The following is a 26,340-nucleotide window of genomic DNA, read 5'->3' as shown; positions in this document are numbered from 1 at the left end:
GCTTTTGAGATTTACCAGAAACTTTGCATTAAGAAAGCAGGTTTATAGGGGGAGGGGGAGGAAGGACAGGGCTTTTGGAGAGGAAATTAGGAAAGGGGATAACATTTGAAATGTAACTAAAGAAAATATCTAATAAAAAAAAAAAAGAAAAGCAGGTTTAAATGTAGACCCTGGTGGCTGTGCAGCATACTTGAGACTTGCTTCTAGGGTTTTATATGTTTACTGTGCTCTAGTGAAGGACTTCCTTCTTCAGTCTGGCTGCCCTCAGTCCCCAGAGCCCTCTTTGATGTTATTTCAGCTTATCCTATGAGCAACTAGATGCCAGTTACCTTTTTTAAGGGCTCTCCTCGCAGCTTGCACAGCCAAGTTCAGGGCTCAGTTTAGATAGAATTCATAGTCTTCCTTAATTCCACTTGAATTATGGCCTATAAGGCCCCCAGTATCTGCCCACGCAGCACAGTACTTTGCTCCTTTTCTCTCTTCACCGTACAGCACAGGCTGGTCTCATGATCCTTCTTAGCCACCCTCATGTTAGAATTACAGATTCATGCCACAATACTCAGCTTAGTTCCTCTTACAGAGGCTTTCGCTCTGCGTTATGACTTCACCTAGGAAGAGAAAGGTAGTGCTGTCCAGCTAGAGTGCTGGATGGGAAGGACAGTGCGTGCCTCTGACCCAGTACTTAGCACTGAGACTGGGGAGATGAGCACTGACTGCTCTTACATAGGACCTGGATTCAACTTCTATCACTACAGATAGCCTGCAGCTAGCTGTAACTCCAGTCCTGGGAGTTCAGTGCCTTCACATGATGTACACACATAATGCAGTCAAAACATATACACATAAAATAAATAACAATCCCAGACAGCATGTCTCAGGTCACTAAAGGGTCATCAAATAAGATAGGGTAGAAAGACTCTTAAAAGCAGCGGTTGGGGGTGCTGGAGAGATGGCTCAGCAGTTAAGAGCACTGACTGCTCTTCTGAAGGTCCTGAGTTCAAACCCCAACAACCACATGGTGGCTCACAACCATCCGAGGTCTGGCGCCCTCTTCTGGGGTGTCTGAAGACAGCTACAGTGTACTTACATAAATAAGTCAAAAAAAAAAAAAAAAAAAGCATAGGTTGGGAAGGATCAGAACAAAAACTATCTTTTTGTTATTTTGTGTTTTTGAGACAGGGTCTCTCTGTATGTAGCCCTGGTTGTCATGGAACTCTCTGTAGACCAGGCTGGCCTCAGACTCACAGAAATCATTCACCTGCCTCTGCCTTCCAAGTGCTAGGATTAAGAGTGTGCATCACCGTACCTGGTATTAGTGAAAAGAATTCTCAAAAGGAGGCGTCTCATGATTTTAACCTATAGTCATGAGATAATATTTGCTCAGTGTATACATGTTCAACAAAGATGGCATGGAGGCAGGGAGACTGCCAGAGAAGGATTAGTGCCTGGTTTTTCTCTGACTTACTTATGGCTTGTGCCCTTCTCAGTAGATATTTTCTTCTGAGTATGTTGGAGGCCTGGTGTGTGTGTGTGTTGTCTGCCTACTGAAAGACCACAGAGGGAGCAGAAGTCAGACAGACTGAGGCCCCGGTCTTGTACTATGTAGAGACTCCTGTCTTACAGCTTAGGAGGATGGAGTTTCTCTCTAGATGAAGCCTGCATAAATAGTGGTCAGCAGAGTAGCTGCACCGTGATGAACCTTGCTCTCAGGTCAGTAAGTAGCATAGAATAGAGCTTGATAAAAATGTGTTGGTCTTTTTTTTTTTTTTTTTTCTTTTTGGCGGTCTGTCTCAGATAGCTCAGGCTGGCCTTGAACTCTTATGTAGCTGAGGATGACCCTGAACTTCTGACGTTGTCTTCCATCTCTCAAATGCTGGAATTACAAGTAGATGCTACTTTGTCCACCTTTTATATGATGCTGGGGATTGAATTCAAGGTTTCATGTATGCTAGGCAAGCACTCTACCAACTGAGCTATACCCTTAATCTCAGTCTTTATTTTAAAAAAGTATTATTATTGTGTGCATGTGAGTGTGTGTGTCTGTGTGTATGTGTGTGCGTGCATGCGCACAGCATGCGAGTTGGGGGTCAGAGGACAGTTTGTTTATGCAGACTCTCTCTTTCCTTCCTGCAAGTTCTGGTAATTGAAATTGAATTCAGGTTGACAGACTTTGTGACCAGTGCCTTTACCCACTGAGAATCTCAGTGATCTCCAGTAAATTTTTTTCTTAAAATAGTTTCTCTCTCTCTGAGGCTTAGACTGCCTTGGAGCTCACCTAAGCTAGCCTCAAATTTATGTTAATCTTCCTGCCTCAGCCTCTCAAGTGCTGCAGTTGTAAGCTCACACTTGGCTCCAAGCACCTTTCTAGACAGCCATAGTGAAGGCATCCTGCAGTTCTGGAATAGCTGTGGCAAGGCAGTAGGTGGGGTGGGCTGGGCTGAGCAAGAGTCAGCTTTACTGAAGTAGCTAATGGCTTATATGGAGGAGGAAAGAAAGGAGTAGTTATGCTAGGTCTGATATTTGTGCTTACCACCCACAGAAGAACCAGATACTTGTTTGTGTGCTAGGGGAGGAGCTCAGGTCCCCTGAGGCCATTTGCCTCCTTGTGATGTGTCAGTCTTGCTTTCTGCAGGCATCTACAGCTCAGGAGGGAAGAAATAAGGAGCTAAATAGCCTGGCTTCAAACCCTAGGGGTCTCAGTGTGCTTCCTGGGACCTGTCTTTCTCATCCCATCCAGCTTGCTTGAGGGTTGCCTTCACCTTTTTCAGACTCCCTAGCCTGGCTTCTGGGAAGAGGAGGGAGCTTAGGGACTGTGAAATAACTTGAAGGGTTTGTTGTTGCTGTTCTTCAGTCCCTTCTGTAGCACACTGGAGGTGGAGGAAGTGGGTGGGAGGGCCATGAGCATGGTACTCTGCTCAGACCTCTGTTAATGCTCTGCCTTTCTATGGGCTGGCCCTCTCTTCCAGCTATTAGTAGATTATGAGCACAGACCCTTTTGTGATTTTGCTTGTCTTGAGGCCAGGTCTTGCTGTGTCACCCAGCTGTCCTCAAACTTGAGATTCTCCTGCCTGGGTCACCCGGTGACTAGGAAGACAAGCAAACATCACCATATCTGGTTGATTTTATTTATTATATTTTTTTTTATTAAATTTTTTTCCTTAGGTCATGGTGGCTTGGGTCTTTAACCTCAGCACTTGGGAGGCAGAGGTAGATGGATCTCTGAGTTTGAGGACAGCTGGGCCTACATAGAGAAACCCTGTTTTGGGGCTGGAGAGATGTCTCAGCAGTTAAGAGCACTGACTGCTCTTCCAGAGGTCCTGAGTTCAATTCCCAGCAACCACATGGTGGCTCACAACCACCTGTAATGAGATCTGATGCCCTCTTCTGGTGTGTCTCAAGACAGCAACAGAGACAGTATACTCACATCTATAAAATAAATAAATCTTTTTTTTTTTTTTTTTTTAAGAAACCCTGTCTTGAAAAACCAAAAAAGAAAAGAAAAATTCATACAATATATTTTGATTGCAATTCCCCCCCCAAACTCTTTCCAGATCCTCCCCACACATCCAATAACAACAAAAAGAAGCCCAAACAAAGCAATATGAGACAAAAAGTCTTAAAATGTTTTGAATTCATTTTGTATTTGCCATTTACTGCTGGGCATGAGGCTTCCCCTGAAGTGTAGTTCATATACTCAGTGAGACTGTTGGAGAAAACGAACTTTTCTGTGGATGTCAATTACAGATAGCATCTTGTTTAGGTGTGGGAGCCTATGCCCACTTCCCCTCCCAGCACTGGGGGCCCATCTGCTTTAATGGCTGATTTTATTTAACTTGAATATTAAAGATCCCTTTTGGGGGCAGGAGAGATGGCTCAGCCCTGAGCACTGGTTGCTCTTCCCAAAGATGTAAGTTTATTTCCTAGTACCTATAAGGTATCTCAGAACTGGCCACCACTACTCCAGCTCTTAGAGATCCATATCTTCTGGCCCCCCTGGTGCATTGTGAATATACAAGTAGGCAAAATATCTATACACATTTAAATAAAACAAAACAAAGCAAAACAAAAACCCTTTAAACAACAATTACACCTTTGCACGCCTGGGATCATGGCATATACCTCTAATACCAAAACTCAGGCAGAGGCAAGAGGATCTTTGTGAGTTCAAGGCCAGCCTGGTCTACATAGCCAGTTTTCAGCCAGTCAGGGTTACATAGATCCTATATAATAAATAATATATAATTAATATAAATAAATGTAAAATTAACAAAAGACACCTTTTCATGTCATCAAGTACAGAATAGGTTATAGGGAGCAGATGAAGTCTTTAGTATATTGACATGGGCAAGGACCAAAGCCTTGTTGGACCCATGGGAAAGTGGTAAAGCCTTTTCCCATATGGACTGGGCTCAGATTTCTTCCTCCAAGTACTAGCTAACAATTGACCAGTATGGGCAAAACCTAGCAACTGTGCCTCCTTCTTCCTTGTTTACGTCCTGAGACAGCTGTCCTACAGACTCTTCCCTCTTGTGCTGTACCTAATAAATGCTCTTAGATACCAGGGTGCAACTCCATCAGAGAGTGCATGCCTCTCCTGATTATTTGTACGTATGTACATACATACATACGTACACACAATGTATATGATATCTTTCCTTTCTTTATTCCCTCAGTCTCCTGACCAGTGTTCTAGGACTCTCATAGTGCATTTATTTCATAGTATATAATCAATGCATTTCATGTTTAATTTTGATTGTTTGTTTGTTTGTTTGTTTTTTCGAGACAGGGTTTCTCTGTGTAGCCTTGGCTGTCCTGGAACTCACTCTGTAGACCAGGCAGGCCTTGAACTCAGAAATCCACCTGCCTCTGTCTCCCAACTGCTTGGGGTTAAAGGCACGTGCCACCACTCATGTTTAATATTTTAAAAGTCCTATATCTCTTCCCTTTTTGTTTTATCAGTAATATTTTATACTGTTTGAGTCCATACTTTTCTCATTTATTTATTACCTCCTTTCAATAGAATCCAAGCTCCAGGGGATGCCTTTTCTTCTCTTTTTTAGTACTTCTCAGCTCGTTCGTTGCATACACTTGATGCTTAAGCATTGAGTGGTTGAATGTAGACTATTGTTTGCTTTATTTTGGGTGATTATGCACACAGTGTTCTAGTACTCACATCTTTGCACCCCTCCCACTGTCACCTTATAAGAGAGTCTGAGCAGTGGAGCAGCAGAGCTAGAGGATTGCATGTGCACCACACCAGTTCAGGGAATCAGCTTCCCTCAAGATTGGCACATAACTGTAATCCCAGCACTCCGCACGGAGACAGGAAGATTAAGAATTCTAGGCTAGGGGCTGGAGAAATGGCTCAGCGGGTAAGATCACTGACTGCTCTTCCGAAAGTCCTAAGTTCAAGCCCCAGCAACCGCACATGGCTCACAACCACCCATAATGATATCTGATGCCTTCTTTTGGTGCACCAGAAGTCAGCTACAGTGTACTTACATATAATAACAAATGAATCTTTGGTTCAGAGCAAGGAGGGACTGAGCAAGTGGGACGGACCAGAGTGAACGCTTTTAACTGGAGCAAGCAGAGGTCCTAAAAAATCAGTCCCCAACAACCACATGAAGGCTCACAACCATCTGTACAGCTACAGTGTACTCATATACATAAAATAAATACATCTTAAAAAAAATTCTGCTGGGCGTGGTGGTGTACGCTTTTAATCCTAGCACTCGGGAGGCAGAGGCAGGTGGATTTCTGAGTTCGAGGCCAGCCTGGTCTACAAAGTGAGTTCCAGGACAGCCAGGGCTATACAGAGAAACCCTGTCTCGAAAAACCAAAAAAAAAAAATTTTTTTTTAGGTTAGCCTCTGCACATTGTAGGTTCAAGATCTATCTAGGCTACATGAGATGATGTCTCAAAAGCCAAAACCAAACAAATAAAAATCCCAAACAAATAGAAGAAGGTAACGTTCAAGTTGGGTTAGCCTGGACTGCACAGTATGTTTGAAGCCAACCATTCTCCAACTAAGCCAGTCTCACACACACAAAAACAAAAACAACAAAAGAGCATACTGTGCTTCCCTTCATATGTGGTTTCTAGACTTGTATACATAAAGTCATGTATGTGTAAGGCTCTAATGCGTGGGCAAGGAGCTGGAGAGTAGTGGTGGGAGTGTGCTTAGTACACAGGAAGTGTACTTGTGTGAAAGTGTTCTAAGTCCTACAGTCCCATGTATGATGAAGCACTCAAGGTTGTTGATTTTGAAACCATGTTTCACTGTCTAGCCATGCTAGTCTGGAACTCACTGGGTAGAGCAGGCTGGCTTCCAACTCACCGAGATCCACCTGTTTCTGCCTGCTGAGTGCTGGACTTAAAGGTGTATACCAGCATGTTTGGTGGCTTCCCTGTGGCTCTCAGAACACTGAGTCTTGTCTTTCTGTGTGCTCTCCCACTGACAGGTGGAAACAGTCTGGTAACACCACGCTTCCGAAGGTGATTGTGGAGCTAGATTGCTTAACCTTGGGTAAGTCATTTATCTTCCTGTGTCCCTCAGTTCTCCATGGTAAGGAAGGGTAATAATGGCACTGTTTGAAAGGGTTTAATGAAGGATCATCAGTTAAGCTAAGGAAAGTGCTTATTCTAGTAAACTGAGACAGTTACTCCTGTAGAACTCACTTGCTTTTGTAGTGCTGGCATCCACCCATGGCTTTACATAAGCCAGACAAGTGCTAATAAACATGAGTTGGTTTTCACCTCTTTGACTGTAAAAGGTTGAACCAGAGGTCTCCTGTTGTCTGAATTTGTCTCAGGCTCAAAGCTCTGTAGCTAGCTGAAGCTGGCCTTAATGCTCTTTTTGCCTCCCAAGTACTGGGACTATTGGCCTGCCTCACCATTTCTGGCTTAAGGTTAACATCTTTACATGTGCACACTGGGCAAATATGTAGCCACATCCCCAGCTTTCTAATTGATTCTCTTATTAATGCTCATGAGCTATAAGTTAGCCCAAGTTCCTTTCAGCTTTGTTTATGCAGTTGTTTTCTGCCTGTAGGTTTTATATTTTTTGGCATTCAGATATTTTGCCTTAGAATTGTTTCTGCTTTGAGACCAATGTTTAGGAATAAAGTGTGCTTTTCTATCTTGAAATTATAAAAAATGGCTTTTTGTTCTTTTGAGTACTGTATGTGTTTAACTTATTAATTTGAACATTTAAATTCCAACAGTTGTTTGATCTGGAATTTATTGTTAGGTCAAGAGTGGTTAAGTCTTGAGTCTTGATTTATTTTTTTTAATTTAAGGGCTGCAGAAGTGTTAAGAGTGCCTGCTTGTCTTCGAGAGGACCGGAGTTCAATTCCCAGCATCCATACCTGGAAGCTACAGGGAATTCAACACTCTCTTCCTGACTTCCTCAACCAGCCCCACACATATGGCTTATAAACACACAGGGAAAAAAGTAAAGGAAATCTTAAAAACAGTTGTGTATTTTTAAATTTAGTGTGTGTGTGTCTGTATGTGTCTCTGTGTCTCTCTGTGTGTATGTGATAGTTTTCAGCCTTTTCTCACTGTGCTACCAGCATGTCTGTCATGAGGCTTGGCGGCAGGCACTTTACCTGCTAAGCTCTCTCTCTGCCCTCCACTTTCATTTGCATAGCTGTCTAAACCTTCATTGAAGAGACATTTTCCTTGTGAGGTCCTGGTTGGCTCCACACTCTGAATTCCTCCTTCCATCTGTCCAGGGCTGGGGTGAGTGGCACGTGTAGATGTGCCCTGATGTTTGTTCCCCTTCTTCCAGCACATCAGAGAGTAGACCAATGTCGGAATGTGGTCAAGAGTGAATGTGGGCCAGGCCTGGTGGCACACGCCTTTAATCCCAGCACTTGGGAGGCAGAGGCAGGCGGATTTCCGAGCGAGGCCAGCCTGGTCTACAAAGTGAGTTCCAGGACAGCCAGGGCTATACAGAGAAACCCTGTCTCGAAAAAACCAAAAAAAAAAAAAAAAAGTGAATGTGGTTGTGAGTGCTGTAGTAAGTGCACTGAGGCAAGGAGACTGCTGTCCTTGGCTCTGCAGACTTCCCGTGCAGACCTGGATAAAGCACTGCGTTACTGGGCTCACCACTCATGCAAACAGAATATTCTGCTTTGTTAATAAACAAATGACAGGTTTGGTACCAGCTTAGCAGAAAGCACTGGTCTAGCATTTCAGTGCCCTGGGCTTGATCCCAACACCACAGAAACAACTAGCTGACTGTAGCAGCCACTTCCTCCAGCCCACACATACTGGGGAATATTGATGAAGGGGTATTGAATGGTGGTAACCCCACTGGATCCCAATTTTGTCCTTGACAGCTGGAATTTTAATTCCAGTAAGTGTCTTGCCTGGATTTAAAGTAAAAGAAAGCCAGGTATATTTGTATAATCTTATTACTACTGCTGCTGGCCACAAACAATGAAGGGAAGCTGACCTTCACGTGGAACACGCCGTGTTGGCAAAAGTTCTGAGCAACAGATAAATTAGGCCCCTCTTGATGAAGTTCTTTCTGGTTTGAGTAGCAAGCTACATATATACTAGTAGACTTCATGTCCATTCAGAGCCTGTGAATGAATGCAAGTGGTAGATTTTAGAGATTTTTTTCTTTAAGATTTTTTTTTTTTTTTTTTTTTTTGAGACAGGATTTCTCTGTATAGCCCTGGCTGTCCTGGAACTCACTTTGTAGACCAGGCTGGCCAAAAACTCAGAAATCTGCCTGCCTCTGCCTCCCAAGTGCTGGGATTAAAGGCGTGCGCCACCATGCCCGTAAGATTGTTTTTGTGTGTATGTGTTCACACATGTGCAGTGCCCACAGAGTTCAGAGAAGGTGGTGTTGGATCTGCTGGAGTTGGAGTTATAGGTGACGGTAGGGTGGAAACTGAGCTCTGCTCCTTGGCAAGGGCAGTGAGCACTCTTAACCACCAAGTCTTCTCTCCAACTGGGAAATAGAGTTTTTGCAAATTTAACTTAAGATGACACTGGCAGCTCCTGATCCAGTGATGGTGCTCTATAAGACACGGTTGCCATGGAGATGGAGGCAGGGACTGGAGTTCTGCATGCTGCTATGAGCTACTCCAAGGACAGCCAGCCATCACCAGGAACAAAACTCTTCCCCTGCTTTTTGGAGTGTGGCCTTGCTGACATCTGGTTGTAGCCTGTGGTCTCCAGGCTGTGGGATCAGCTTCTGCTGTTTGAAGCCTGACAGCGGTTAGAATATCTCTAGAGACTAAAGCACATACCAGCACTATACTCTGTGCTCTGAAAGAAGATGGAGGACCAATGATGCCAAGCATGGGAGCTCTCTAGCCAGTACCCTGCACTTTGGCTCCTGCTCTCACTTGTTGGCACCTTTACCATGTACACTGAGCTATTGAAATTATTCTAATGTCAGGACATCTTACTCTGGCAAGTAGACACACTTGCTAACATCAGGTGTCTCCTCAGCTTTTTTTTTTATGTGTATGAGTATTTTGCCTGCGTGTGTGTATGCACACCATATACATTCTTAGTTCCTATGAATGTCAAAAGATGACATTGGATTCCCCGGGACTGGAGTTAAAGATGAGAGTGAGCTGTCACGTGGGTGCTAGGAAAGGAACCCAGGTCCTCTGTAAGAACAGCAAGTACTCTTATCACTGAACCATCTCTAGCTACTGGAGCTCCATCCTTAACTTTTCCTTTCTATGCAGTAAAACAATTGTGGTGACAAGGTGACCCCAATGCCCTACGTTTTTTGGATGCTTAAAAATTATTATTACTTATTACTATTGTTTTGGCTCTTTGAGACTGTTTCTCTGGGAACTCACTAGGCTGGCCTTGAACTCTCAGAGATCCATCTGCCTGCCTCCTGAGTGCTGGGATTGAAGGGGTATACACCACCACCTGCATTGTTATTTGTGTCTTCTAGAATCCTGTCCCTACAGCTCATGCCATGCGCTTGTTGGAGCTTTCAGGCTGGCGCAGGGAGAGAAGTTCAGAGCTGTGGGGAGAGAAAGAACTTCTCTCTAGCAGCACTGGGCCTGAGGGCCTCAGCCCCTGCTCAGCTCCTTACCTGCTAGCAGGTCTTCTGGGAACCTATGCTGGGCAGTGGCACCAAGGCTGTCTTCAGTCTAGACTGCTGTGCTTGGATCCTGCTTTCGTCACAGTGGGAATTCTAGCAGTGCTACATTGCTTTTGTTTCTTACCACATCCTGGGTCTGAGCAAAGGCCAGGCACATCTAAACACTCTTAAGAAATGCTTATGGGGGCCGGGCGTGGTGGCGCACGCCTTTAATCCCAGCACTCTGGAGGCAGAGGCAGGTGGATTTCTGAGTTCGAGGCCAGCCTGGTCTACAAAGTGAGTTCCAGGACAGCCAGGGCTATACAGAGAAACCCTGTCTCGAAAAACCGAAAAAAAAAAGAAATGCTTATGGAGGATCCAGAGCAGGGAGTGGCTCAGCAAGGCATTGGCTGCTCTTCCAGAGGACTCAGGTTTGGTTCCTAGTGCCCACATGGCACTCAAAACCATCTTTTACTTTAGTCCTGGAGACAGACATCCTCTTCTGACCTTCACAGACTCTGCATGCACATGGTGCACAGACATACATGCAAGCAAGATACCACACATCTAAAATTTAAAAATAGAAAAAAAAATATTTTGGTGTGTGCTTTGCTGATTTTCCAAGCATCTGCTGCCAGGTAACCTTGCCCAGACCTGGTCTTGTGCCGCCTAGACTTTCTCCATTTCCTCTTTGTTTTTTTTGTTTTTTATAGCTTTCTTTATTTTTTTCTGTTTTGGTTTTTGGTGGTCTGGGGAGACTTGAACCCAGGACTTCAGACATGCTAGGCAAGAACTCTACCACTGAACTATATCCCAGGCCTGCTCTTTGTTTTTTGGTTTTTGTTTTTTTAAAATTTATTCATTTATTATATGTAAGTGCACTGTAGCTGTCTTCAGACACCCCAGAGAAGGGCATCAGATCTCATTACAGATGGTTGTGAGCCACCATGTGGTTGCTGGGATTTGAGCTCAGGACCTTTGGAAGAACAGTCAGTGCTCTTAATCACTGAGCCATCTCTCTACCCCCTGTTTCTCTTTGTACCACTTGCTGAGTGACTGGCCTTTTTTACTCCAAGATGCATCCATCTCCTGAAACTTCAAGCCAAGCCAATGCCCTGGGCCCTCTCAGACCATGCCCTCAGAATGATCTAGAACATGGGCATGGCTGCAGAATACCACTTGCAGAGTCCCAGGAGCTGTGAGCTGTGGTCTGTAGTCAGAATCGCACTGTTGTCCAGCTTGTTACACCCACGCCTGCCTTGGCCATAATGATTTGCTTCTGCGATCCTGTATGTGGGAAGCCTAGGAACCTCCCTGAGATGCTTCTGCCTGGATCACCCAGAGTGGGCAGGATACAGGGCCATTCTGATTCCTACATACAAGGGACTGAGTTGCATATTTTACATATAACAGACTTGGCCAGATTCTCCCAGCATCTCTCAGTCCCTCCCTGGCACACCCTGTCCCCAACCCTGAACTTTCCAGCCCAAAGGCTGGGTTGTCCTTCCCACAGAGGCTCTTCCCTATATAATCCAGACATTTGCTCGTCCCTCTCCTCTCCTCTTTATGAGCGAACATGCCTGTTTCTCCCTTTCTCCTCCCTCCTCCCACCCCCATGGCGACTCCCCTAGCTTCAATCCTTGGGGCCAGTGAACTTACCCAAGAGCAGCTTCCCAATAAACCTGCCTTTAATATAACCTAATCTGGCTTGAATTGGCTCATTTCACCAGTGGAGAAATAACCTATCGCTGGGCCTCACTGCGATCATTTTATAAAGAAAGGTTTGATACTGTAGGTGAGGGCCAGGCCTCTTCACAGTTAATATAGGACTCAAAGTGGTGTTCACGTGGTCTTGAACTCAGGTCCTCAGACTTGCTTCTGTGTCAACAGTGTGATCAGATCAGCTCTTGCAAGGGATGGGAAGACTGACTGGTAGGGGCTGCAAAAAAGGGCAAGGTCTGTAGGGCACACAGCTTGGCCTGGAGAGTAGAGTAGCTGAGGTGCCAGGGCGTCTTGTATCCTGTCACTAATAGCCTCAAGCTGTCCCTCCATTAGCCCACTTCAAGGACCCCTGGAAGGTTGGATGGGAAGAACAAGCCCTCACATCATTGGTCAAGAGTGCCACATTGTCTTTCCTTCACTATTGGGTTCTAATCCAAGCATCCTGCTGTTGTTGGGCAAGATGAAAACAAAAGAGCAGAGTGGCTTGCTCAAGGTGGCAGCTAGCAGAGGCTAAATCAGGACTGTTTTCTTCTGGTTTGGCCAGCTTTAAAGCTGAAGCTATTTCCCAGAGCTTTGTCTCTGATGAGATTCAGAAAGGAGGCTGGGAACAGTGGGAAGACACTGTGTTTCCCTGCCTCACAATTGGGCCCATACCAACCTGTTTAGCCAGTGCATCCTGTTATAGAGACCACAGTGACAAATGTGGGAGCGATACCAGTGGGCTGCACAGGAGACTGAAACCATTGCTACTGTTGTTTGTCTCCTCAGTGTAGTCCACACATGAAATCTCACTGCCGGATGACTGGCTCACACTTGAAAAGCCCTGTCCCACCTCACATGAAGTCTGATGTGTGCCAGTGAGTAAGCTCTGAGGTGGCAGAAGAGAGGGTGTGGCGTGCCATCCCGCCTGGCCAGAGCTGGCCACACCTGTCCAGAGACTGTTCCAGTGAATTGTCCCTGAGTAAACAAGGCTGGCGCTCTTTTGCCTTTCTGAGGAAGACCAGATGGCTGTAGGTGCTGGCACAGCACCAAGGGGTTCTTGGCCCTAGGCCAGCAGAGGAAACAGAGTGCCAGGTGATATAAAAAAGAAAGAGAGAGGGAGAGAGAGAGAGAGAGAGAGAGAGAGAGAGAACTGGTGTGACTTGAGAGGGACCAAGAATGTCTTGTTTCTGAGGTCTTTCCCTGGCCTTTTGCTAGTGTGTGGAATTTCACAGCTGAAAGCTCTCGTTTTAATTGTGTGTATGCATGCGTGTGTACCTGCCTGTGTGGGATGGGGGAGAGTATTAGGGTCCTCTTTTTACTTTTAATACAGAATCCCATAAAGTTGCCCAGGCTGGCCTTGAACTTGTGTTCCTCCTTCCTTAGCCTTCCAAGTAGCTAGAATTACAGGTCTGTGTCTTCAGGCCTAGCTCTTGATTTAAATCTTTGGTACTCAACTGAAAGTGAAGGCTGAGGATGTATCTTAGTGATAGGACACAAGCTTAGCATGGTCCAAGCCTCGAGTTCAGTGTCTAATGCCCGACCCTGTATAGGGGAGAGGAAAGGAAGGGGAACAAGAGAGGGAGAGTGGAAGGCAGGAAGGAAGGAAGGCAGGCAGGCAGGCAGGAAAGAAGGAAGGAGGGAGGAAGAGAGAGGGAGGGTGAGAGAGAGAGACAGAGGAATGAATGGATGAGAGAGTGAGAAGAGAGAGACAGAGAGACAGACAGAAGGAGCACACACTCCAGAAAGGGGTTTGATCAGGAAACCTCTGGAATGTGTGAGATTGATTTCACAGAACTAGCTTGTGGAAGGGATGGGTGACAGGGAAGGGTGCTGCGCCTTAGTTGTAGAGGCAGGAGAAACTCCAGTGAGTCTGAGGTAAAGGTAGCTGGGCCCTAAAAGGAGGATTCAGTTTTTTTCAGTTTTGCCTGTAGAAGGGCAGCCTTGAGGACTGCTGAGTGAGTGCTGGGCAGGGAGGGTTCCGCAAGGTACTGGGACTCAGTGTTGAGTGAGTGCTGGACAGGGAGGGTTCCGCAAGGTACTGGGACTCAGTGTTGAGTGAGTGCTGGGACTCAGTGTTGAGTGAGTGCTGGGCAGGGAGGGTTCCGCAGGGTACTGGGACTCAGGCGTCTGGAGGAGACTGATCACCAGACTACAACCCAGGAGTGCAAAACCCGTGGGTCTGTGGTTTGTTGTGATGTCCTCAGAATGTCCCAGATCTCAGGAAGGGGAGGCTCGGCTTCCTAGAAATGATGCACAATGATGGTGTAAAAGAGGCCTCCAGTGACAGCATGGGGCGGGCGGGGCACTTCCTCCGTGTTGCTGGTCACAGACTTTCCCAATGAGCTGTGCTGAGAAGGGGCTTTAAAGGAAACAGACTAGGCATGTGAGAAGCAATTGGGGCACCTGACACACAGCCCCCATGGGCTGTACCTGGAGCGTCTAGAACAGGGTCAGTCCAGACTTCAGCCTGTCCTCCTCCAGAGAGAGGTTTTCTGGTGCTCAAACGGCCTCAAGGGTTTGGATTCTCCCAGTTTTCCTTCCCTGGAATCTTACCAGGACCAGCTCAGGTCTCAGCTCCCTGCTGATAATATTTTCCTTCGGATCCACTCTGGCTTCACTCAGGCCTTGTAAGCTCTAACATTCTAACCCCTGCTCCTCCACCCCCACCCCCAAGGTTGACAACACGTGGATCACTTTTAATAGAGTAGTAGGACTCTGGAAGTTTTTAGAATACTATCCTTTCAACACCCTTAATCTCATATGTAGACTGTAATGGCAGCTGTGTCTGCTGCTGATTGAAGGGCTAGTACTCCCCAAGAGGTAGGGACCCCTGGCGTGCTTTCTGTGCCCTAAATGACAGTGCTGCCCACCTGTCTCTGCCTTCCTCCATCTTGCCTTTACTGTGCCTTTGACAGTGCCAGGCCCTGTCCACCATCCACCTCTCGTTCTCAGACTCTGGTCCAGTTGTGAGTTCCTCTTCAGGAGCTGTGGCCAGACTTCAGTGGAGAGAAAGTCCTGCCCGCTCTGCTGGCCATATTGAACTGCTTGTTGCTCTGGGGGCTAACCGGATGTCATGTTGGTCTGTCTGCTTTTTTGAGGAAGGCTTATAGCTTCACTGAGTTCTTGTCTTGGATTTTATGCTAGCTCTCCACGCCTGTACTGGCTGGTTTTGTGTGTCAACTTAACACAAGCTGGAGTTTTCACAGGTAAGGATCCTCCTTCGAGGAAATGCCTCCATGAGATCCAGCTGTAAGGCATTTTCTCAATTAGTGATCAAGGGGGGAGGGCCCAATGTGGATGGTGCTATCCCTGGGCTGGTAGTCCTGGGCTCTATAAGAGAGCAAGCTGAGGGCTGGAGAGGTGGCTCAGCAGTTAAGAGCACTGACTGCTCTTCCAGATGTCTTGAGTTCAATTCCCAACAACCACATGGTGGCTCACAACCATCTCTAATGGGATCTGATGCCCTCTTCTGGTGTGTCTGAAGACAGCTATAGTGAACTCATATACATAAAATAAATAATATGAAAGAAAGAGAGAGAGAGAGAGAGAGAGAGAGAGAGAGAAAGAGAAAGAGAAAGAGAAAGAGAAAGCTGAGCAAGCCAGGGGAAGCAATCCAGTAAGTAACATCCCTCCATCGCTTCTGTGTCAGCTCCTGCTTCCTGACCTGCTTGAGTTCCAGTCCTGACTTCCTTTGGTGATGTGGAAGTGTAAGCTGAATAAACCCTCTCCTCCTCAGCTTGCTTCTTAGTCACGATGTTTGTGAGTAACCCTGATGAAGACAATGACCTTGCCTCAGGAGAAGTTATCAAGAAACATCATAAATCCTCAAAAAGGAAGTAGAGAAGGCCTTTCCAAGCCATTTGCTTTCTTTGATTGAAGTTATTTTTATAGTTACTTATTTTATTTTTCTGAATATGAGTGTTTGCTTGCACGTATATGTGTGCTCTACATGTGAGCCTGGTGCTCGTGAAGGCAGCATCCTGGAGTTAGGGATGATGTGGGCCACCATGTGGGTGCTGGGAACCAAATGCTAATCTCCTGCAAGAGCAGCCAGTGCCCTCACCACCGAGCCAGCCCCAGAAGAGTTATTAAATCCACCAGAGCACAGTATTGATGGAATGCAGTTCTAGAAAGGCTTATCACAAAAGGACGGGCAGGTGGAGTCATGCCAAGAAACAGTAATACCAGTGAGGAGCAGGCTTTGGCCACTATGCCCTGACTGTGCGCTGGAGGAAAGCTCCGGAAGTTGGCTTTCTCCCTCTTTTTCTTTTTTTAGATTTATTTATATGTAAGTTCACTGTAGCTGTCTTCAGACACTCCAGAAGAGGGAGTCAGATCTCATTACGGATGATTGTGAGCCACCATGTGGTTGCTGGGATTTGAACTCAGGACCTTCAGAAGAACAGTCAGTGTTCTTTTTTTTTTTTTTAAAGATTTATTTATTTATTATGTGTAAGTACACTGTAGCTATCTTCAGACACCCCAGAAGAGGGTGTCAGATTTCATTACAGATGGTTGTGAGCCACCATGTGGTTGCTGGGAATTGAACTCAGGACCTCTGGAAGAGCAGCTAGTGTTCTTAACCACTGAGCCATCTCTCCAGCCCCAGTCAGTGTTCTTAACTACTGAGCCATCTCTTCAGTCCCTGGCTTTCTCCCTCTTTGTCACAGAAAGTAAGAATGGGATTTCATCTTGGCCGTAGGAGTCACCAGCTGCAAGGACCGAGGCTTCTCTTGTACCTTTTCCCTCCTGATCTCTCAGAATTTACGGGCGACACTTTTAGCAGCCCTGCCATCTTGTTGGGGACTGTTTATCTCAGCCTCAGCTCAAGACGTCACTGCACAGGGTCATCCGTGTCTGGTGGCTCTTTTTTTATGGAGCATATATAACATTATATAATTCCCACTTTCCCTATTAAATCTCCCTCCTTCTATAGTCTCTCTCTGGGCAGGGCCATGAAAATATGCAAGATAGGTGTGCCAATGCAAAGAAACTGGCATAGCTGGTACCCAGAGGAAGCCGTTCACCTTTGACTGAGACCATTTCTTAAGAGTCTACCCCTTCTCTGGACTGCTTCTGCTCTATGCCTGGAGTAGAATTTGCTGTGTAAAATAGGCTGGTCTTGGACTTGGAGTCTTGGGAACTTGTAGTCTCAGGGTTTTGCTTCCCAAGTGCTGGAATTGCAGGGGTATACCACCATGTCTAATTTGTCAAGTGCTTTTGAACCTGGGTCTCCAGCCCGGATTTTTTTTCTGGGTTTGTTACCCACAATGGCCACACACTATTGGCCTGTTAACCTTGATGGTGCTTAGATATCTTAAACTCAGTATGTCCCATCCACATTTCCTACTTCCTCTCAACCCATCCTCCTCCTCCAGACTGCCTCCTCTTGACTTATGAACATCATCCAGGGTCATTTGTGAACCATGTTTCCATTGCTCTTGCCCACCATTCCTACCAGAAATGGGAAGAACTTTTAAAACTCTATTTGTGTGTGTATGCGTGTACACGTGTGTGTGTGTGTACATGCGTGTATTCATGCACACACATTCACACATGCCATGGTGTGCTTGTGGCAGTCAGAGGACAGCTATATAATGTTGGTTCTCTCAGTCTAACCTTGTGGATCCCAAGTGCTGAACTCAGGTGATCAGACTTGACAACAAGTGCCCTTCTCTGTGGAGCTCTCTCTCCAGCCCTCCCAGTCATGTAATAGCTCTAAGATGTGGTTCTCTCTTCCTCCTCCTCTTCTAGACATCTGTAAGGAATCTGTAGGTAAATCCTATGGCACAATTAACATTAAACTAGAACAAGAAATCAAGCACCAGAAACTGGAAAGTAGGTTCTTGTTGGGGAACGGAGGCCAGGATCAAGTGAAAACTTCAGCCCAGTCAGGACACATATACATGATACAGGACTGGTGACTCCTCAGGAGACCATGGAGCAAGGCACATGGCACACCTGCCGTCTCAGCACTGAGAGGTTAGGGCAGGAGGGTCACGGTAGTGAGGCCAGCTTGGGTTACATAGGGAGGTTCTGTTTTTAGAACCTGACTACTGTATAAAAGGAACGAGATGACTGAGAGACTTTAATACATGACTAAAAAGCTGGTCATGGTGAGTCATATGGTAACCCCAGCAGCACTGAAGCTGAGGCAGGAGGATTGCATGAGTTCAAGGCCAGTTTGAACTCCCTATGAGTTTCAGGATAACCTGGGAGTGTTTCAAAAAAAAAAAAAAAAAAAAAAAAAGAGCAAACCAACAGCAGAGTAATTCCTTTAGGAGAAGAGAATTCGGGGTTGCTTTGTTTGTTCGTTTGTTTTTGAGGCAGAGTCTCACTGTAAATCTCTTCCTGGCTTGGAACTCGCTATGTAGACCAGGCTGGTCTTGAACTCACAGAGATTCACCTACTGCCTCCTGAGCCAACCACACCTGGTGATGATTAGGTTTTTAAAGAACATAGAAAGCTCTTACAAATCAGTAGGGAAAAGCCAATACCCCTGAAGAAATTGAGCCAAAGTCATAGAACAAATACAAAGGAAGTACGAAGAAAAAGACTATTTCACTTTGAATCTAGAAAACACAAACAAAAGTCAAGTGTTGTATTTCAGTGTAGATCAAGAACAAATATTCAAGAGAGTCTGGGAGGGGGGCTCGGGGGATGCTGCTGAGAAGGGCAGAGTGCCCAGAGTTGGGTATGCATTTTAAACATCAGTGCCAGCAGCATAAGTCAGTTGGGAAATAGCATTCACTGTGCAAGCAGCTCGGGGAGCCAGCTCGGGGTGCACATGGCTGGGAATGTAAATTAGAACGGTCTCTCTGAAGGTCAGCTTGACAACACCTATCGAAGTCGGAAGTGTAATGCCGTTAGTCCAGCTGGACTATATCTGAGGACTTTTGTTAAGGGCAAACTTGCAGATCTATGTCTATTCCATCTGCATATATAGATATTTGTTACATAGAGTTCAAAAAGCAACTAAAATGGACATGAGTGGCCAGATTATATGTCCATGCATTGATAAATGAAGTAGATCCATACTTACATGGAAGTATCACTACAACACATACATAAAATATGTAGCATAGGCATCTCACTTGAAATAAATAGAGCCATAGCTGGGTATGCATTTAAAAAATCAGAACCAGGCTGGGCAGTGATGACGCACACCTTTAATCCCAGCACTTGGGAGGCAGAGGCAGGTGGACTTCTGAGTTTGAGGCCAGCCTGGTCTACAGAGTGAGTTCCAGGACAGCCAGAGCCAGGGAGCTGGAGAGATGGCTCTGTGGTTAAGAGCAACAACTGCTCTTCCAGAGGTCCTGAGTTCAATTCCCAGCACCCACGTGGTGGCTCACAACCATCTCTATCCTGGTGTGTCTGAAGACAGCTACAGTGTGCTCATACATACAATAAATGAATCTAAAACAAAAGTTGCATTTAAAAAATCAGAACCAGTTGACAGCAACAAAAGGATGAGAAGCAGCAACAGAACTCAGTGAAGAAAGCCCTGTGTGAGCTGAGCCTGACCTGAGCCCTGTGTGAGCTGAGCCTGACCTGAGCCCTGTGTGACCTGAGCCCTGTGTGAGCTGAGCCTGACCTGAGCTCCGTCTCCAGACCCTGCAGGGGAGGAGAAACCCTGACTCCTGAAAGCTGCTCTCTTGACTCCGTGTGCACATGGTGGCCTACATTTACATGTGCATACAAACACACAAATAATAATCATAAAAATTAAAAATTGCACAACGCAAAAAAAAATTGCACAACACACAAATTATCTAATTTGGAAAAAAAACCCAGTAAAGAGTAGGATTCTGGCTGGGTCTAGTGGTGCGCACCTGTAGCCCAGCACTTAGAAGGTAGAGGCAAGAGGATCAGGAGCTTAGGCCAGCCTGGGCTACATGAGACTGTCTCAAAAAAGCAAACCACCACCACCAACAACAACAATAAAAAAAAAAAACCCAGGATTCTGACTGGAGAGTGGCCTGACCAAATGCTTTTCCTCAGTGGTGAGGTGATGAAGAGCCTTTACAGGCTCTCGGGCAGGACTGCATGTTGAGAAGGCTGCATGTTGCATAGGAATGGATGAGGCGGGAAATGGACTGCCGTGGAGACACAGACCTGAAGTCATAAGGTATCAGTTAGGCCAGGCAGTGGGATTATAGGCCAGGATCAGTCCAAGGACTGTGTGAGGGATAACCCCTGGTCCAGTAGTCTGACAGGCGGGAAGAGGAGAAAGAACACAGGGTAAGATGCCATACAAATAACCCAGTTAGATTTCACCCTGTGATATACAAGGGAACATACATGACAGCGAGAAAGGTGAGTTCTCTTTTAGAAAGAGAAGGGGAGCTGTTCTGTGCCTGCCGATTCCCACTGGGAGACATTTCTCTAAAGCAGAGGCAGCTCTCCTAGGAATCCCGTAACCTTGGCAGCCTGGGGGAGATGCTGTCTCTTCTTCCCTGCTGTAGGAGATGAGTCACGTTGGGGAGAGATGGGCCTCAGAACCCATGAGTGTGCAGCCCCAGCATGTGAAAGGTGCTCACCGTTGCAGAGACCTACCGTGTGCACAACTTCAACTGGCAGAAGTCCACATGCTTTCCAGCATCTCTTTCCTTTTTATATGAGCTGAAGCTGAGGAATAGAATTAGGGGGGCTAGAGGTGTGTCTCATGCCTGTAATTCCAACACTCTGAAGGCCGAGGCAGGAGGATTGCCATGAGGTCAAGGCTTCATAGTGAGGCCCTGTCTCAGAAAATAAACAATAAACGAAAACCAGACAAAAGTAGAATGAAGACACACAGTATTTAGCTTTAGTTTCTCCTTTCTGTTTTCCGTTCCCTGTTCCGTAGAGTTCAAGTTGGAGGAACGTCCTCACCTGTCTCTAGCCATGAAGTATTTGGAAGTGAAGCTGTCCAGTGTGAAGTAGCAGGGAGTGGTGGCTTAGTGCTTTATGTCAGTTTATTCTGGCTTCCTTCCTTCGAAAGTAATACAGTAAAAGTGGATTGACTTAGACCAGTGAGGAAAGGGCCTGTCTGCCTAAGAGGGGAGAACGCTTGTGTGAAGTCTGGAGGCTTGTTTCCTTCTAGATTCCCTTGCTCTCTCCACGTGTCTGTTCACAAGCTAGTGCAGATCCACGATAATCTTCTCCCAGGGGAAGATTAGGCCTCTCAAGTCACTTTGCTTGTCCCACAGGTACCGTCTTTATGATACTAATCTCTGGACACGTGCAGATAGCACAGGAGGTGCACGCTTCGGTCCATTCTGAACTTCCCGCACAGCCCTGGTGACTCAGTACCGTTGCCTGAGTTCTCCATACTCGAGGCATCCCCCCTCTCCCCACCAGGCACGTGAAGGTATGGGACAGCTTTTTCTTGCTTCAAGATGCAGCTTGGGGGTAGGACAAGTCTTGCTTAGATTCTACAGTGGAAGTGGGGGGGGGACACCCGGAAACCCATGGGAAGTGTCTGTTCTGTGACTCCTCAGGATTTTCCAAACTGTCTCATGGGTGTCATTGGTCCCTCAAAAGAAAGAGCAGTCCTCCTGGAGGACCAGGCTGCTCAGAGTCACTGAAGCAAACGAGGAGGCTGGAGGGAGTCAGATGTCTTACCAGCAACCTGGATTTTAGACAAGGTGGGTAGCTGTTATCCAGCCCTGTACAGTAGGCTCTCCACCTCTCTTCCTCCTGCCTGCTTGGTACTCAATCAGGTACTTCTGCCTTGTCCTGGCTCCTGCTCGCCAGTCTGGCTGTTTTCTGGACGTGTGCCAGTGGTGACTTTTAGTGGAAATGACTCCTCTCTACTGGAGCAAAGCAAACTTGGGAGGTGCTGGCTCTGGCTCCCGAGTGACTGGAGCCTGTCCCCTGGCCTTGCCCTGTGTCTTCTGGCATGGATTCCTGGCCACCCTTTCACCCTTGGCACATTTCCTCTAAGTCAGTAATTCCACCTGGGTAAGGATTACACATCAGCTCCTTCCTAGGAACTTTGAGGTCAGGAGAATTCGTGCCACGGGAGCTATTCCTAGGTAACCCCTGTCTTACCATGGGAACCGTGCAGTTCTCCTGCAGTCCTGTGGGTGTTTGGGGCATGGAGCATGCTCACAATGGGCAATGATTTACACTGTTTTTGTTTCTAGAGCTCTCTCACTTTTATTTTTTTATTTTTGAGATGGGAGCTCACCATGTAGCCCAGGCTGGCTTAGAACTTGCTATGTCTCTTAGGCTGATCTGAAACTCATAACATTCCACCCTTATCCCCCCCAGAGCTGGGATTATAGGTATGAGTCATCCTACCCTGTTACTACTGTAGTTGGAGGCTAGCCTGGTCTACCTATGAGTTCCAGCCCAGCTAGAGCTACATATTGACAGCCATCTCCCAAACAAACAAAAAGACAAAGAAAGACAATCTCTAAGACTGGATTTTTGCTTCTCTCTTTTGCAAGCTAAAATTTATTTTCCGCCCGCACCCTCCTCTTTTTCATTGATTTATTTGGGCATTACAAACTTTAGCACCTGAGAAGAATTTAGGGACTTCTCTCTAACCCTTTCTTCTCAGAACTAAAAGTTTAGTTCGCTGGAGGCTGCCTGGTTGCAGGCTGGCCACTGCTTCTGGTTTCTTCACACACTGGTAAGAAGGGGCAGCCCTGCAATCCCAGAAATTAGCATGCCGGTGACATCACTGGAGGCCCGGTTTTTATTTAAAGGGAGAGAGAAAAAGAGAAAGGGCAGAAGAGGAGAAGGAGGAGGAAAGAGAAAGGGAAAGGAGATATGGAAGGGGAAGGAGAAAAGAGAAGCGGAACTTGGCTGGCCAGGAAGACAGGAGGTGGGGGGGTGCTTTCTCCCAGTCTTCCTCCCTCTCTCTGGGGAGGCCTTTGAACTGGACTTTTCCTTCTTTTTAAAGACTATGTAGCCCTGGAATTGCTACGTAGACCAGGCTGGCCTTGAACTCACAAAGAGCCACCTGTCTCTGGCTCCTGAGTGCCGGAATGAAAGGTGTGTCACCATCTGAGGAGGGCTAGAGCTCTAAGTGAGGGTGCAAAAGTGAGGGGGAGAGAAAGCATCAGAATGGCCACTGTGTGAGGAGGTAGAAGGTTTTTATTGTAGGTAAGAGGGAGAAGAAAGCTAGAGACATCTGCAAGTGGCCAGAGCAGAGAGGGAAAAGCAGAGAGAGAGAGAGAGAGACAGAGAGAGACAGAGAGAGAGAGAGAGAGACAGAGAGAGAGAGAGAGAGAGACAGAGAGAGAGAGAATCAAGAATGGAGCCGGGATGGGGGTGGGGCGGGGAGGGCCAGGAAGCTAGTGTGGACTGTGCAAAGCATAACAAGTGCTTGTGAACAGGGCCTGGAGAAGTCTGTAGGCTGGCAAGGTAGGTAAGTAAGTGGCCCTTTCTGGCAGGCAGAAACTTATTTCACCAGTTCCTGAGAAATGCTGGCTGAGGGCTTGGAGCGACCCACCATAGCCCAATTGGAGCTGAGCCAAGACTGTCATTTTGAGACATAGGCACTGCTTTTTGAAGTTTGGGTATTGGAGTTTCTTTGGGCCTTTTGTGGATGACCCATTCAAAGCTGGCCAGGGTTTTCATAGGGGGCTCAGAAGGCTGGAATATAGGTCAGAGGTGGGGAGGAAAAGGGAGTGGGGATGGGGGGGGGTGTCAGGTAATGGCAAGAGACTTGTGGGAATTGTATCAGAAGCACCTGCTGTGTTGACCATTGGGTAATGTCACCTAAAGAACCTGAGAGACAGGGGGCGCTGTAATCATGAAAAGGATGGCCCCGGTGGGCTGAGGAGAGGTAGAGATGGGGTCCAAGGGAGACCAAAGGAGAGCCTTGGCGTCGCCTCGGCTCGCCATACTTTACAAGCCAGTTCTCCTCACTTGGTTGGACTGCTTCACAATAGATCTATAGCAGTGTCCCAGGGTTGCGGGTTCTGCAGGACCAACCACCCAGGCTAGGGGATGAGCCCGTCAGTTGCAGGTCACTGTTGCCTCCTGGGTGGTGTCTGTCAGCCAAGTGGACATCGGCTGGAGTGAAGTTAGAATGGGGACGGAAGGATTAGCCCGGCCGCTGTCTGAAATCTGCACCGAACTCCTCATTCCAGAAAAAGCAGCTAACACGTGTCCGGACAGCTGGGGGAGACTCGGGCCTCTGAGGCACAGCAAGGACAAAGCCCGAGACATTATCAACACGAAGAAGTATGAGACGAGACAGAAGTGTCCCGTGATGAGACAGAAGTGTCCTGGAGGAAAGAGATCAAAAGAGAGGAGGAGCTTGGGGACCCAGAAGCGGAAGCAGGATCGGATTTCTCCTGTCACCGATTGCAACGCATCCAGAGCACGTTTAATCTATATTTAGAAAACAACCAAAAGGAATTTAAAAGTTGAGCCTGTGACTAAAATTTTTAGCCCGTGACTATGATAATTTAAAAAAAAAGGTTTAGTAGCCAGTGTTAATTATAACTGTTACCAAGGCCTAATAACTTATCAGTTCAACTTTGAACTCTGAAGTCTTAGTGTTGTGTGTGGTCTATAATCTCATTTTTCACATGCCTTAAATCACTTCTTCAGAACTTTACAACTTAGGTTCACACACCTTAAATTATGTCTTTAGACCTTTACAAGTTACATTTTTTTTTTAAAAAAAGATTTATTTATTGTTATAGCTGTCCTCAGACACACCAGGAGAGGGTGTCAGATCTCATTACGGATGGTTGTGAGCCACCATGTGGTTGCTGGGATTTGAACTCAGGCCCCCTGGAAGAGCAGTCAGTGCTCTTAAGCGCTGAGCCATCTCGCCAGCCCAAGTCACATACATTTTAAACTTCTTTTTTAATCTGGAAATATCTGATCATTTCCGTGAGACAGAAGAGCTAGGTTACTGGGCACAGTCACTGGAGGGCAACTTCTTTTAGAGAAAGGAACAGTGACAAAGCTGTGGTCTGCAGCAACAGCAGCAGCAGGATAGCTTCAGTGGGCTTTTACACTGAAACCTGTTTTGTCAGTTTCTCTTTTTCTGCAAGAGGCTTGTTACTCTAGGAAAACCACACCTGGCTTTTACATGAGAAACTAATTCAGGCTGGCTGCTAATTGAGTTTCAGTTTTAAAACCCTTATTTTTTTTTAATTTTAATTAAAATATTTTACTCATTTATTTTGTCAGTATCAGAGGACAATTTGCAGAAATGGGTTCTGTCCTTCCACCATGTGGGCCCTGGGCTTGGTCACTGGGCTTGGTGGCAGGCACCTTTATACCAGGTGAGCCACTTCTCTGGCTCCTAAAGCCTTTTTTATTAAAGAGACTTAGGTAACTAAACTATTATTATTATTATTGATTTATTTTTATTTTATGTGCACTGGTATTTTGTCAGCATGTAAGTCTGTGTGAAGGTGTCAGACTTTAGAGAGATAAAGAAATCATGTAAACTGACCAGGGCCAGTTGTGCTGCTGAAGGTGGGGGCTCTGTCATTCATTGTTGGGGTTCCTTTACCTTCATGGGTGCCGGTGAGAAGGCTCAAGACTGCTCCTTGAGCCGGGCGTGGTGGCGCACGCCTTTAATCCCAGCACTCAGGAGGCAGAGGCAGGCGGATTTCTGAGTTCGAGGCCAGCCTGGTCTACAGAGTGAGTTCCAGGACAGCCAAGGCTACACAGAGAAACCCTGTCTCTAAAAACCAAAAAAAAAAAAAGACTGCTCCTTGATGCTGTCAAGGGTAGACTCAAAGATGGATGGGCCACAGCAGCCTGACTCCATCCAGGCAGGAGGAGGGAGAACAGCCAGCTCGGGATCCCATGAGGGGACTCTGCTTTTCCGAGGGAAGGAGAGAGCCCTGCTTGCCACATGGTATGAGGTGTTTGAGCAGAGGTTGAAGGGACCACATCATATGTAATAAAGCCCCTCTGTTTCTGTACTGCCCCAGGGAATGCGGCAGATACTTGGTCTTTTCTTTCTTTCTTTCTTTCTTTCTTTCTTTCTTTCTTTCTTTCTTTCTTTCTTTCTTTCTTTCTTTCTTTCATTTTTTTATTAAATTGGATATTTTATTTATTTACATTTCAAATGTTTCCTAGTTTCCCCTGGTATGTATTGTTGTTTTGAGACAGGGTTTCTCTGTGTAGCCTTGCCTATCTTAGAACTCCCTCTGTAGACCAAGCAGGTCTTGAACTCAGAGAGAGCTGCCTACTGTTACCTCCTAAGTGCTGGGATTAAAAGTATGGGCCATTATTCCCTAGCTATCTATTATTTTTATTTATGTGAATGTTTGCTTCTGTAGAGCCCAAAAGAGGGTGTCAGGACCCCTAGTGCTAGGATTACAGGCTGTTATAAACTGGGTGCTGACAGGCCTAACATGGGTGCTGAGGACCACATGTGGGTCCTTCGGAAAAGCAGCAAGTGCTCTGAACTACAGAGCCAGCTCTCCAGCCCCAAACACATGATATTTTGTGTGAGTTTGTGTGTGTGTGTGTGTGTGTGTGTGTGTGTGTGTTATTTTTGATAAAACATGAAGAGAAAGCCGGGCGTGGTGGCGCACGCCTTTAATCCCAGCACTCGGGAGGCAGAGGCAGGCGGATTTCTGAGTTCGAGGCCAGCC

At 46.4% G+C, this 26,340-nt stretch overlaps 1 long non-coding RNA gene across 4 annotated transcripts in view; it reads left to right on the top strand.

The window, feature by feature from the left end:
• LOC115031344 (uncharacterized) overlaps positions 1 to 24,182 on the top strand; it is a 54,534-nt gene extending 30,352 nt beyond the window's left edge. For 3 of the 4 annotated variants that reach the window (XR_015047605.1, XR_015047604.1, XR_015047602.1), the window contains 4 exons: positions 6,465 to 6,529; positions 7,302 to 7,456; positions 20,962 to 21,122; positions 23,860 to 24,182. This is a non-coding gene — a long non-coding RNA (uncharacterized LOC115031344). Of the gene's footprint in view, positions 1 to 6,464; positions 6,530 to 7,301; positions 7,457 to 20,961; positions 21,123 to 21,252; positions 21,346 to 23,859 lie in introns of those variants that run through there. The other variant, XR_015047603.1, reaches the window with a different exon arrangement.
• Positions 24,183 to 26,340: the final 2,158 nt, after the last annotated feature.

This window comes from Mus caroli, unplaced genomic scaffold (genome assembly GCF_978045245.1).
Source record: "Mus caroli unplaced genomic scaffold, Mus_caroli_1 scaffold_7, whole genome shotgun sequence".
Taxonomy (NCBI): domain Eukaryota; kingdom Metazoa; phylum Chordata; class Mammalia; order Rodentia; family Muridae; genus Mus; species Mus caroli.
Note: the sequence above shows the minus strand (reverse complement) of the source record. Positions and strands in the feature narration are given on the sequence as shown.